This window comes from Rhagoletis zephyria, unplaced genomic scaffold, assembly GCF_001687245.7.
Source record: "Rhagoletis zephyria isolate East Lansing unplaced genomic scaffold, Rhagoletis_zephyria_1.1 Rzeph_scaffold_05232, whole genome shotgun sequence".
Lineage (NCBI taxonomy): Eukaryota > Metazoa > Arthropoda > Insecta > Diptera > Tephritidae > Rhagoletis > Rhagoletis zephyria.
Window position 1 is genome coordinate 5686 of NW_016162315.1, and position 13946 is coordinate 19631.

The window sequence follows — 13946 nt, forward strand, 5'->3', positions numbered from 1 at the left end:
AGGCTTTGAAAGGGACAGAAAGGCATTGGAAGGGATAGAAAGGCATTGAAAGACATAGGAAGGCATTGGGAGCGATGAGAAGGCATTTGAAGGGGTAGGAACGCATTTGAAGTGATACGAAGGCAATGGAAGGCATTGGAAAGGATAGGAACACATTGGAGCAGGAACGTTTCTGTCCGTTCGAAAGACATGGCCAAGCCAGCAGAGCCGCTAAACTCAGATCATCGTTAAATCTTCTGCGGTATTCGCCATTGCCAACGCGTAAAGGTCCGTAAATCTTTCGAAAAATCTTTCTCTCGAAAACTCCAAGAGCCGCTTCATCAGATGTTTTCATTGTCCATGCCTCCGCGCTATGCTGGTGGCACAGGCATGATGAGTGACTTATAGATTGTGATCTATGTACGACGAGAAAGGACTTTACTTCTCAATTGCCTTCTCAGTCCAAAGTAGCACTTGTTGGTAGGGATGCAAACGATGCATCGATATTTTTGAAACATCGATAATATCGGTTCAAAATTCGATGTTTGCCATCGATGTTTACAATTTCCTAAAATCGCTAAATTGACGATACATCGATGCCAGTTTCAGCGATGTTTTAACATCGACTTTAGTGTGATTCAGACTTGAATTCAACTTAAATTATTAAAATTTTATTAAAAATTAAAATTTTTTGACTGGCCATGAATTTTATTACTTATTCTTTTGGGGAAAATTCAGAAATTCCGTGTATACTCTTATCTTTCGATATTAAAAATGCGTACATAATCATTAAAAAAGGACCGGGTTCCCGTTGAAATTTCAACGAATTTGGGGCTTGGAACTTTAGGCTCGGCGAACTTACGACGGCATGCATTTTTATTATATTTATAGGAAGGGCAAAGGAATATTAAAGAAATACAGGGAAATACATCCATATGTAAGTATTTTTCTAATTGAATTACAAAGAGTATGAATTGAAAAGTATTAAATTTTCCTTTCAATGTGACTACAACCTAACAAATTTGGAAACATCGGAAACCATCGATATATCGATGATTTTCTGGCGATGTATTTTAGCATCGATGTTCATTTGTCCGATGCATCGAAACATCGATGTATCGATGTTACTCCCCAAAATTTGCATCCCTACTTGTTGGCAAGAGTTATTCTCCGTTGGATGACATTATTATTGGTGTTAATGCTGGTTCCCAAATAAAGGAAGTCGTCTACTTTTTCAAACTTGTAACTGTCAACAGTGACGTGGGTGCCAAGACGCGTATGCTCTGACTGTTTTTGTGATGTACTTCGTTTTGTCCTCGTTCACGACCACACTAATTCGCTTTGCTTCTCTATCCAATCCCGAGAAGGCATAACAGACGTAGCCCTTGTTTTTACCGATAATATCGATGTCGTCGGCATACTCCGGCAATTGTACGCTCTTGTAAAGTATTGGGGCTGGCCGGTTCAGTTCTTCGGCTCTTATTATCTTCTCCATCATCAGATTAAATAAATCACACGAGAGGGCGTCATCTTGTCTGGAACCTCGTCTGGTATCAAACGGCTCGGAGAGGTTCTTCTCTATTCTGGCGGAGCTGGTGGTATTGCTCAACGTCATTTTACACAGCCGTATTCGTTTCGCGGGGATACCAAATTCAGACACCGCGGCATAAGGGCAACTTCTCTTCGTTCTGTCGAAAGCGGCATTGAAATCGACAAATAGGTGGTGTGTCGATCCTATTCTCGCGGGTCTTTTCCTAGTTTTGGCGTATTATGAATACCTGATCTATGGTGGATATGCCAGTCCTAAAGCCACACTGATAAGGTCCAATCAGTTCGTTGACGGTGCGCTTCAGTCTTTCGCACAATACACTCGATAAGACCTTATAACCTATGCTTAGAAGGCTGATTCCGCTGTAGTTTGCGCGAATGGCGGGAGCGCCTTTCTTGTAGATTTTGCAGAGCACACTTGAATATCAGTCGTCGGGCATGCGTTCATCTGACCATATTCTGCATATGAGTTGAAGCATGCACCTTATCAACTCCTCGCCACCGTACTTTAATAGCTGAGCTGGAAGGCTGTCAGCTCCATCAGCTTTGTTGTTTCTCAAGCGCGCTACCGCTATTCGCACCTCGTCATAGTCATGTGGTGGAACACCGACTCCATCTTCATCGACTGGGGGATCGGGTTCGTCCCCTCCACTAACTTCAGCGCTGCTACCATTCAGTAGGGTGGAAAAGTGTTCCCTCCCTAATTTAAGTACATTCTGGACATCGGTCACTAGGTTGCCATTGTTGTTCTTACAGGAGTTCGACCTGGTCTTGAAACCTTCCGTAAGTCGCCTAACCTTCTGGTGAAATTTTCGGGCATTTTTGCTGTCGGCTAGCATTTCAAGCTCTTCGCACTGGCGTATTTCGGTTCCCTATAATGGTCCCACATGGCTCGCGTTGCGCCCGGTCGCAGTGTGGCCCTATATGCGGCGTCTGTTTTCTCTGCGGCTTTTTGACGCTCCTCATCGTACCAGTTGTTATTCGGGCTCGCTGAAATCCAGCTACTTCTTCGGCGGCGGTACTTAATGATCGGGAAATGTGGCTCCACTCTTCGCTTATGTCGGATTGTTGAAGAATGCTCTCAGAGAGCGAGGGTGTGAGCCGAGCGCTCATAGAAGGGATCCTTTGACGCCTCGTCCTTCTCTTCCTTCGGAGCATGGGCGCAGATGAGCGAGATATTGAGAAATATCGCTTTGATGCGGATTGTGGCTAGACGTTCGTCCACCGGGGTGAACGCCAGTACTCGGCGACGGAGTCTCTCTCCTGCCACGAATCCAATACCGAATTTGTGCTCCTTTACGTGGCAACTGTAACAGAAGCAAGTACTTATGTACCTTTGTACTATTTAGCATGTCATTTGACGGTAACAAGAGCAAGTTCAATTTAAATCTATTCAGTCCTTTACCCACAAAAGCGGCTATAACTTTTTTTCTATTCAAAACAGTAAGTGTGGCACCTTTCTGAAATCCTTATTAAATGAGCAATTTTTTTATGTACTGTAAAGTTATAGCTCAGTACATTTTTTTTTCACCCGAGATAGTCAAAGTTGGGGAAGAAAATATCAAAAAGTTAAGAATCCAGAAATAGTCCTAATTTTATGATGGTTCCTTAATATATTTTAACTACATTGTATTTGAGTATGGAGAGGCAACTATCTGGAAGTATTTTACATAAAAAATTTACTACGTATTGCCCGGTTTGTAGTTGCAGTTAAAGAAAACACATGAAAAGGCACGATTTTTTTTAAATTCGAAAAAATGTAAATATTTCAAAAACGGTGACACTTTTACCCGAAAATTTTATGTTTACCAGGGAACAAAATGTCAGGCCCATTGAGCTCCACCGGAACATAATAAGGCCACCACTGCATGGCAGTTCCAAAGCGGCTACTCAAAGCCGCAAAAGCAAAGGACAGCCGAGGAGAAGGCCTTGCTGGGTAGCAATAGGGGGAAGAAGGTGGTTGCTCGCGGCCGTAAAGACCGCAAATAATGCCATCTCTCCCTAAGCCCAACGCAAACTCGAGGCATCTGAAATGCCTCCAAGTCAATCTTCATCATGCCAAGGCAGCGTCAGCTGTTCTCTGCAGGAGGTTCACTAACGAGGGTCTAAGTATAGCCATCATCCAGGAACCCTGGATACTACGTGGTGAGGTCAAAAGTCTGAACATCAATGATGGTGAGATCATATATGCACTCAGTNTACGCGGTGAGGTCAAAGGTCTGAACGTCAATGATGGTAAGATCATATATGCCCCCAGCCCTCGCCCAAGGGCGGCGATGCTATTAAGCAAAAAACTAACGTTTCTTCCTCTATTACAGTTCATGACGGCGGATCTGGTTGCGGTTTGGGCCGAAATTCCCACTCCAAGGGGTGTACAAGAGGCAGTACTTGCCTCAGCGTACTTTCCGGGTGAGGAGGAGATGTCGCGACAGCAGAAGTAAAGACTTTCGTTGAACACTGTCAGCAGAGTGGTAAACCCGGGATCCTCTGCTGTGACGCCAATTCACATAACACTGTTTGGGGCAGCACCGATACCAACAAAAGGGGTGAGTACCTCCTCGAGTTTATTAGTAGTCATAATATAAATATTATAAATCGTGGCAGTGAACCGACTTTAAGAAACGCTTTAAGGGGAGAGGTCTTGGATCTAACTCTAAGCAGTCAAAACATGTCATCATCTGTCACAAACTGGCGTGTCTCGGGGGAGGTATCAATGTCGGACCACATGCATATAGAATTCGACATGGGTCTCTTTCCTGAACACGAACTAGTTTTCAGAAATCCCAGGAAAACGAACTGGGAACTCTTCCGCTTTACTATAGAAGAGGGCGGAAACAGCCCCAAACACCCAATTATAACTAAACAGGAGCTTGAGAATGAAGCTGAACAGCTTCACTCAGATATTGTAATAGCTTTCAACAGTAGTTGCCCCCAAGGAAAGGTAAGATCCAATCGAGATGTTCCTTGGTGGAGTAAGAACCTTGAGCAAATGAGATGCCAGGCCAAAAGACTATTCAATAGGGCAAAAAATACGGGTGATTGGAATCCGTATAAACTTGTGCTAACTTCCTACAACAAGGAGCTAAGGAAATCCAAACGAGCTAGCTGGCGGATCCACTGTGAGGAAATAAATAGTCTTCCAGAGGCAGTACGCCTCCAAAAAGCTCTAACAAGGGATTACAGGAATACAATTGGCACCCTTAAGAGACCAGATGGGAGCTACACTCAGCATCCGGGTGAGACCAGCAGACTCTTCCTGGATACTCACTTCCCGCGCTGTATAGCAGTAAACTCTATAGAGCTTCGCTCTTGTTGGGTCACATTCCCAGCAAATAGTCTGAGGTTAAGGTCGTGTTTCTACCCAAAACGGGTAAGCCGGAACAATAACCGTCATCCTACCGACCAACTAGCCTCAGTTCCTTTCTTCTAAAAGGCATGGAGAAAATACTGGATCAGTACATCAGAGAAGTTAACCTAAGGGAACGACCTCTGAATAAGAACCAATTTGCCTATCAACCAGGCAAATCCCCTGAGACTGCCATTCATAGCCTTACTTCAAAAATTGAGAAGGCTCTGGAGTCAAAAAATATAGCCCTTTGCGCCTTTATTGATATTTCAGGGGCTTTTGATAACACATCATATAAGGCAATAAAAGATGCCTTGTTAAGAAAGGGTGTAAGCCCAATCATAAATCAATGGGTGTTATCAATGTTAAGAACACGAAACATCAGGTTGGAATTAGGAGGCACGATAGAATCGATAACAGCCACAAGAGGATGCCCTCAGGGGGGTGTACTCTCTCCTCTTTTGTGGACTATGGTTGTAGACGAACTTCTTTTCACACTGAACAGCCAAGGCTTTAATACGCAAGGCTACGCAGATGATCTGGTAATCTGCATAACAGGGCTTCATGACGAAACTATCACCAACCGCATGCAACAAGCCCTACGTATCACACACAAATGGTGTGAGGATAAAGGCCTAACCATCAATCCTACAAAGACTATTATTGTTCCATTCACTCGAAGGAGGAAATTATCTACTACTAAACTCACTTTGAGCGGCACAGAAATAGAATTTTCCAGTGAAGCTAAATATCTGGGAGTAACTCTTGATAAAACACTTAACTGGAATGCACATTTGGACACTGTTATCAACAAGGCGATGAAGGCCTTCTTTGCCTGTTCACGACTTTTTGGTAAAACATGGGGCCTTACCCCCAAAATGACCTACTGGTCATTCAACACTGTCGTTAAGCCAATAGTAACCTATGCTTCCTTAGCATGGTGGACTAAGGCTACACAAAGAGGTGCAAGCACTAAGCTAAGTAAATTGCACAGAATAGTTTGCATTGGCATAACAGGAGCTATGAAGACCTGCCCGGCCGATGCACTCAGCGCCCTGGTTGGAATACCTCCCTTTCCTAATTTAATAGAAAAGGAGGCTACCACAGCGGAACTGAGAATCCTAAACACCTCCGACCTGAAAATTGGAAATATGACGGGTCACACGAAGGCCCTAATGAAATTCGCTAATGACCCCATACTACAAATGCGCGATGCAATGGTTCCAAAACTAGAAATCTCTAGGAAATTTGAGGTACACATTGCAGATTGAGCTCTCTGGAATACAGGGAACCCATACACCAAACCTAATGGGGAGGTTTGGTACACTGATGGATCTAAGCTTGAAAATGGTAAAACTGGGGCTGGCATTTTTGGGCCGAACTTTAAAAAATCGATACCATCTTTCAGGCGGAGATTCATGCAATAGAAATTGGTGGCAGAGAATGTCTTAGAAGGGGAACGTCATCGAAATATATCTGCATTATGTCGGACAGTCAGGCAGCCCTACTGGCCCTGAAGTCCCACAAAATAAGTTCTTAGCTAGTATATGATTGCCGCAATGTCTTAAATGCTCTTGGTGACAAGAATACACTTTTACTAGGATGAGTACCAGGGCACGAGGGATATGATGGCAATGAGGAGGCTGACTGCCTAGCGAAACAAAGCACATATAAAGGCGACCATAAATAACTGGGTAGACAAAATGTTCAACAGGCATTGGATGGAATGTCCAGGGCAAAGACAAGCCAAACGATTTATCTGTCCTTCAAACGAAGTTTCAAAGAAACTAATCAATTTAGGCAGAGAGGACCTCAAATCTCTCACTGGGTACTACGCGGGACACTGTTCTCTTCGTTACCACCTCAGTAAAATCAATCTTTCAGAAACAAACGTCTGTCGCTTCTGTGAGCTGGACGAAGAAACGCCAGAACACGTTCTCTGTGAATGTGATGCTCTCGCTAGGCGCAGACTAGCCAGCTTTGGTGGCGCTACCCCTAATCCATTTGAAATTTGGAACAGAACGCCCTTGGAGGTGCTAGGCTACAGGCTAAGAGCCTTCCCATATAGGCCGGGGGCCACGCACAATGGACCACTTTAGAGGTCGCGGTGCATATGGCCCATAATAATAATAATCAGCGTAAAAAATAATTTTTTAACTGTTATTTGGCCAAATTCATGTTTAGCCGGAACTGAAAAAATTTGGACACGGATCCATTAAAAATTTCTGTTTAAATGACTTGCGCTCACTTAAAGCGTTTCCATGACTTCCGCTCATAACGACTTGCGTTCGCTGTAAATTACTTGCATGACTTGCGTTCATGCATCCCTGTTCGAATTCCATACTACAAGCATCCCTGCTCTAGTATGGAACTGACGTCCAGCAGGATAGCAGCACATCGTTTCATCCACCGAGGGATATCCGCTTATCAGGACCTCCACTCATCTATCAAATCAACCGCATTTTTATTTTATTAACTTGCGTATTTGTACATGAACTGTACATCTCATAAATTCCTTTGTTTATCGAAGTCTCTAACATTGTTAAATAGTAACTCATTCATTCAATTGGTTATTTAAAATCATTCATACTTTCCCAATTTTCTCATTCACATTTTCTATATAGATATTAGTGTTAATCAATTTCACATTCAAACATTTAAATTTCTTGTGTTATATTCATTCATGCATACATGCATAAGCATTCAATCATACTTTCATAAGTTCCTTGAATTGTAAATTTAATCATTGTTAATAAACATTATTTTTAATATCGCAAACAATATCGTAAAAATTGAACATGGTCGTTGCGAGCCATATTTGATATTGGCAACGCGAAACCTAACTTCGAAAATTGCAGTGGCCTGGCCACACTGGTTGCGACTGTAATTTTATTACTTATTTTCTATTTCGGCAGCATCAGCGAGCAGCAGCAAGTTTAAACTCTCGTTTTATTTTCAACCAAAATTTTTAAATCGGTAAAGTTTTTAATTCAGTGCATTTTTTATAAAATTCTGCCAGCGATTTCGGCTGCCCAACGTGGAATTCCAAATAAATAAGCAAATTAATATCTGCAACAAGTGCGGCGTGGGATTCACATCGAGGGACCCAAATTTCAACGTGGGCTAAAGGAGCATCGCGGGACTCAAATTTCATCGTTGGACAAAAACCTTTCAAAGCGGGAAAGTCTTTATCCTCACCGGTCAACCATGTTAAAACCTCAAACACGCAAGTAAGTCCCAAAATCCAATTTTCTTGATTTTGTAATCAGACATATATAAATACATATTCCCGTTACTCTAACGGCATCAGGATACATATGTACGTTTATGCGAATACTCACTACTAGTTGGGATTTTCTTAAATTCAATTCGCTACATGCGTTGATGTACATATCTATGTATGTATGTATGTATGTACTTATGCACTAAAGCTACACGCTCGCTTAACAATTTTACAATTTTACTCGGTATTCCTATCGCATATACCTACTTTATAATTTGCTGGTTGCGCCAGCGCTATTATTTCGGTCATACGTTCTCGTATGTACATCTATATTTTCAAAACGCTCTGTGCCGTTTTTTATGTATAAATTTTGGCGTTTGCGCCGGCGTTAGAAACTGCCTATTATTCGCCTATTTATGTACATATGTACATACATACTTACGTATTGCCATAGTTTCTTTGCATTTCTTGGCATATTTCGTTTGCATTTCTTTGCATATTTCGTTCGCTGCGCTGCCGGCGTCAACACAGAAATTTAACTGTCATCATTTCCAATAAGAATCGCTATTTTCAAAAGCGATACACTTAACGGAAAAAATAAAGTATTTGCGGAACTTTTAAAATCCCTTGCAGGCATTTTCGCTATACATATATACATATGTATTGATATGCATATGAACGTAGGTGTGTACAAACTCTGAACGTTCGTGTCACAATTTTTACCACTGCGCATACATATGTATGTACTTTGTAATTTGCTGGTTGCACCAGCGCATTTCTTTTGCTTAAATATACATAGGGTTATTATATATGTATATATTTTCAACACACTCGTGTTTTTGGGTAAATTCATTTGCGCCGTTTGCGCCGGCGTTGGAACATTGCCTTATTATTCGCTTATTTATGTACATATGTATGTATTTACATACATACGTACGTATTTGCGTTTCGTTTGCAGTTCGTTGCTTTCGTCAACACAACGAGTTGATATACATTCATTCTAATAAGATTCGCTGTTGGCAAAGTGATACACTCAGAGAAAAAAAGGCTACATTTATGAAAATTCTAAAATCTTTTCCATGAATTTGATTTTTAATTTTTTCCATTTATATGCGTTGGTGAATATACATGTGCATACATACTAACCCATAATAATATTCAAGTGGTTCATTGCGGGCACATACATAAATAGTTATACCTACAACCCTAAACCCTATACATATACATATAGGAAGGTACAAGCTCTATGTGCATCTAATTTGTATACAACTACACGCGAAAAAGTGCATAACTCGAATATTTTATTGTCTCTCGAATAAATCGATTTTGGTAAAGTGTGTTAAAGATTCGTTCGCAATAATTTAAAATCAAACGTTGTTTCCGCCAACATAGAAGTTTACACTTTTAAATAGATTTCAAGGTTTTGTTTGTAATTTAAACGCACGGGTACATACGGCTGTGCGGTGTTCCGTGGAATACCAGGGCGTTACGTGCATTAACGTACACAATTTGAAATATATAGAAATGATTTTCAAAAATCCATATGTTTGCGTTGCGTTACTTACGGTTATGCGTGACATCATAAATAATCAGCTAGAATAATACCATTCAATCAAGTGCGAAATTAAATCGAATCCTAGCCACACTTTTACTGCGCCTTATTCGAATTAACTTAACACCAAAACCCAAAACTTTATTCGGAAATCAAATTTAAATATTTTACTTTGTTCACGGTTACGCGGTGCTGCTTGTGTCGGTCGCTAATCGATCTCATATCGATCGTCAGTCATATTATTACGTACCTATAGCCATATTTTCCTATATACTATATTTTACTACACACGTAGATACAATCATTTAACACGTATATATTTGTGGTTTATAAAAAATAAAGGTCGATTTTTACGGTTTTATCATATGACTCGCTGCGTACGTTAGCGTAGCATACAAGTTCCTTAAAGGATTAAGCCAATAATTCACTGTCACGGTACGGATCGGAACAAAAGTCGACATTTATTTTGGATAAAACCAAGTTCTTTCCTGAATGGTTTGCGAACTCCAAGCCAAACAGTCATCAATTCTATCCCATGTTAACGGTTTATATAAAATCTGTTCTCAGCGCTGCATGAGCTAAATAAAGTTTAAAAAGTGTAATCACTTTCTCATCTACAAAAGTTTTGTTCGGTACGTTTACCGCTCAAGTTAACGAGCTTTCATAACTTTTTTACGGTTTCCATCGCAAGTTGCTTGCGTTCACAGATTACATCTGCCTATACATACTTATGAATAAAGCAACACGACTTCTGATTACCTCGGCTACCGGCAATTGGGTATCGCCATACTTGCGTCAATAACTTTTCAAAGAAATTTCCAAACTCGGTCGCATTTTTTTTTCTCGTTTCAACGACATCTTATATTTTCACTAAACCATGGCCACTGACTCCACAGTAACGGTAGATTTTATTTTCGATTCGAACAATATTGTGAATTTCTGTTCACATTTCGAAAAGGACGATCCAGAAGAATACACCGATTCCTTCTTAGAGGTAAAGCTTCAAGATCTCAACAATCGTTGGGAATCGTTTCAAATTTCCTACAGAGTGGTGTGCTTGGCAGATGAAAAAACCGTTCCTATCGATTTTAAAGAAGAAGCGTGCGATAAGTTCCAATTGTGTACTGATAGCTTCTATATCTGCAAGTCCCACATTCTGGATCAGGTCAAACTTTTTCATGGTAGCTCATCCTATCCAGCTAACACTTCCCAGAAAGCCAACCTATTCCGTCATTCCACGTATCAAGGTTCCACCATGTGATACACAAATTTTCTATGGAAGATATGAGGATTGGCCAGCCTGTCGTGACATGTTCACGGCTGTGTATCTCAACCATCCCAAGCTAACACCGGCACAAAAACTCTATCACTTGCGAAACAAAACGCGTGGTAAGGCTGGTTCCATAGTAAAGCACTTCACCTTGTGCGATGAAAACTTCTCTCTTGCTTGGGAAGCATTAAGAGCTCGTTTCGAAAATAAACGCATCCTAATCGACAAGCTGCTGAAAACGCTCTTCAACTTGCCTTCTGCTAATTCCGAGAATAGCGAAGCCTAAAGTCTCAAGGAGTTTAAGTTTCCAATTGGGACCCAATCCTAATCTATCTATGTTCCACCAACAAACAATAAGTCTTCCGCGTCTGGAACTCTGTGGTGCAGTTCTGCTATAAAGATGCATTAAAAACGTTATAAACTAACTCCCTCTCGAGAACACTGACATTTTCTTATGGTCTGATTCCTCGATTGACCTTTCGTGGGTCGAAAAGCCTCCATGTACGTGGCAAATCGCACTTCTAAAATTATCCAGAATGTTGGAAACATTAAGTGGCGACACATATCCACCAACCACAATCCCGCAGATGTCGGAACTCGAAGCTGCAGGCACAAGACCTAATTCACTAATCACGGACCCGACTGGCTCTTGAAACCAGCCGACCAATGGCCATTATCACTCCGGAAGAATGTCGCTCCCTTAGAAGAACGAAAAATTAAAGCTCTACATATGTTGGAAAGCGAACATGATATCTTAGACCGCTTCTCCTCTTGGTCGAAAGCCTTACGCGTGATTGCTTACATGTTTCGATTTATTCACCGAATAAAACCAATACAGTCCACTCCAGCTATCAGTTACGAATCTGTAGTAATCACTCAAAAGGAAATTCATTTGGTTAAAACGCGCCTTATAAAACTAGCCTAAAAAAGGCATTACCCAAATGAGTACGATAAACTTCCGAGCAAACAACCAATTTCCAAAAAGAGATCGCTTTCGATGTTAAATCCCTTTATGGATACAAATGGACTTCTCCGAGTAAATGGCCGGTTAGAAAACTCCTTCCTCTCGTATGATGGGAGATATCGTTTTATCGTGCCTGAATCTTCTCGATTATTTTATTTATTCCTACAGTTTTTGTATAATTTATTGATGCACGCAGAACACCAACTCATGATTAGAACTGCAAGGCAAGAGTATTTCATTCCAAGACTTAAATCCAAGGTCAAAACCTGCGTGCGAAATTGTAAAACATGCACGATTTTCAAACAAAATACTCGTTAACAAATCATGGCAGCCCTACCGCCAGAGCGTTCAACATTCTCGCTACCATTCACATACACCGGTCTTGATTTTGCAGGACCGTTCGATTTCAAATCATCACCACTTCGAAAATCACCGATGCTCAAAGGATACGTTTGTGTTTTTATTTCTTTCTCAACTAAAGTGATTCACTTAGAGCCGTGCTCCGAACTCTCTACCAAAGCTTTTCAAGCCACATTCTTCCGGTTGAGTTCTTACCACCAAATGCTCCTCACAAGGGGTCTGTGGGAGTAATAATTTCACCTTTGAGGGGCTCGCCACACTACTGGCTCGCATCGAAGGAATGTTAAATTCTCGACCACTCTCACCCATGTCAGATAATCCTCAAGAGATTTTAGCCCTATCGCCTGGTCATTTATTGCGTGGAGCTCCTTTGCTTGCAACCCCAAATTGACAAACTTTCGCTTCAAAATCGGTGGGAGAAATTAAAACTGTTGCATCAAAAATTTAGTCAGCGCCGGAAAGATGAATACCTTAAAGAATTACATCAAAGGTACAGGTGGAAACTCCCGCACCACAATTTTTCTGTTGGCGGCCTTGTCGAGATTAAAAACGAACTATTACCTTCAAATGAATGGCGTTTAGGCAGAGTCGAAAAGGTTTATCATGGCTCGGACAACAAAGTCCGCGCTGCCGACACTCGAATGCAACATGGTACTTTGACCAGACCAATTATCAAACTATGTCCGCTCCAGATTCAAACAGACTTATCTCATCCACTGCCCTGACAAACATTTACACAATTCTACTTCCTCACCACCATAGTCATACGTTTTCTGACAGCTTTCAATAAAACAAATCTAATTTACAGGGAACCGAAAGTGTACGCCCCTTGGAAGCTATTGCCACGCAACACCAGGCCTTAATGCTCGCCTCGTAACCCCGATGTGCATCAGTGCCCCATATTTATCAAATACCACGCCTTACAGTTCTGTAAAGAGTTTCAACTCATGGGAGTAGAGGAACGTAGGGTTAAGGTGCGATTCTTGGACTATTGCCCCAATTGCTTGGCCCGCACCCACAGTCAAGTGAGGGATTGCCACTCAGATGGGAGGTGCAAAATCTGCAACCAGTTGCACAACACCCTCTTGCACCGTCCGACACCGGAGGAGGAGGCAGCTTTGGCTCAGGCCCGGCAACCAACGGCCCGGCCGCCGAATGCTCGTGCCCGCATCGAGTTGGACAGAGCCATTCGTGCATTGCAACGTTTGCGGGATACGCTTGCACTTGTGCAAAGGGGCCGGCATGTTTAAGTGACTTGCGCTCACTTAAAGCATTTCCATCACTTGAGCTATTAAGTACAGGCGTTCGTTTGAAATTACTTGCATGAATTGCATTCATGCATCCCTGTTGGAATTCCATACTACAAGCATCCCTGCTCTAGTTGGAAGCTCGACAAGTGCACGGGAATTTCTTCCCAGGATTGCTTATTGGCACACTGGGCCGCTTCCATTGTGGCCTATAAATGCAACCGCCGCCTAGTCATCTCTCTCTTCTTTTCCACTGACGTCCAGCAGGATAGCGGCACATCGTTCCATCCACCGAGGGATCTCCGCTTATTAGGACATTTGATCATCTATCAAATGATTCGCATATTTATTTTATCAACTGAAGTACAGTTCATCTCATAGATTCCTTTGTTTATCGAAGTTTCTTCTTCTTCTTTTTTGGCGCTGTAACCGCCTAAGCGATTTTGGCCGAGTTCAG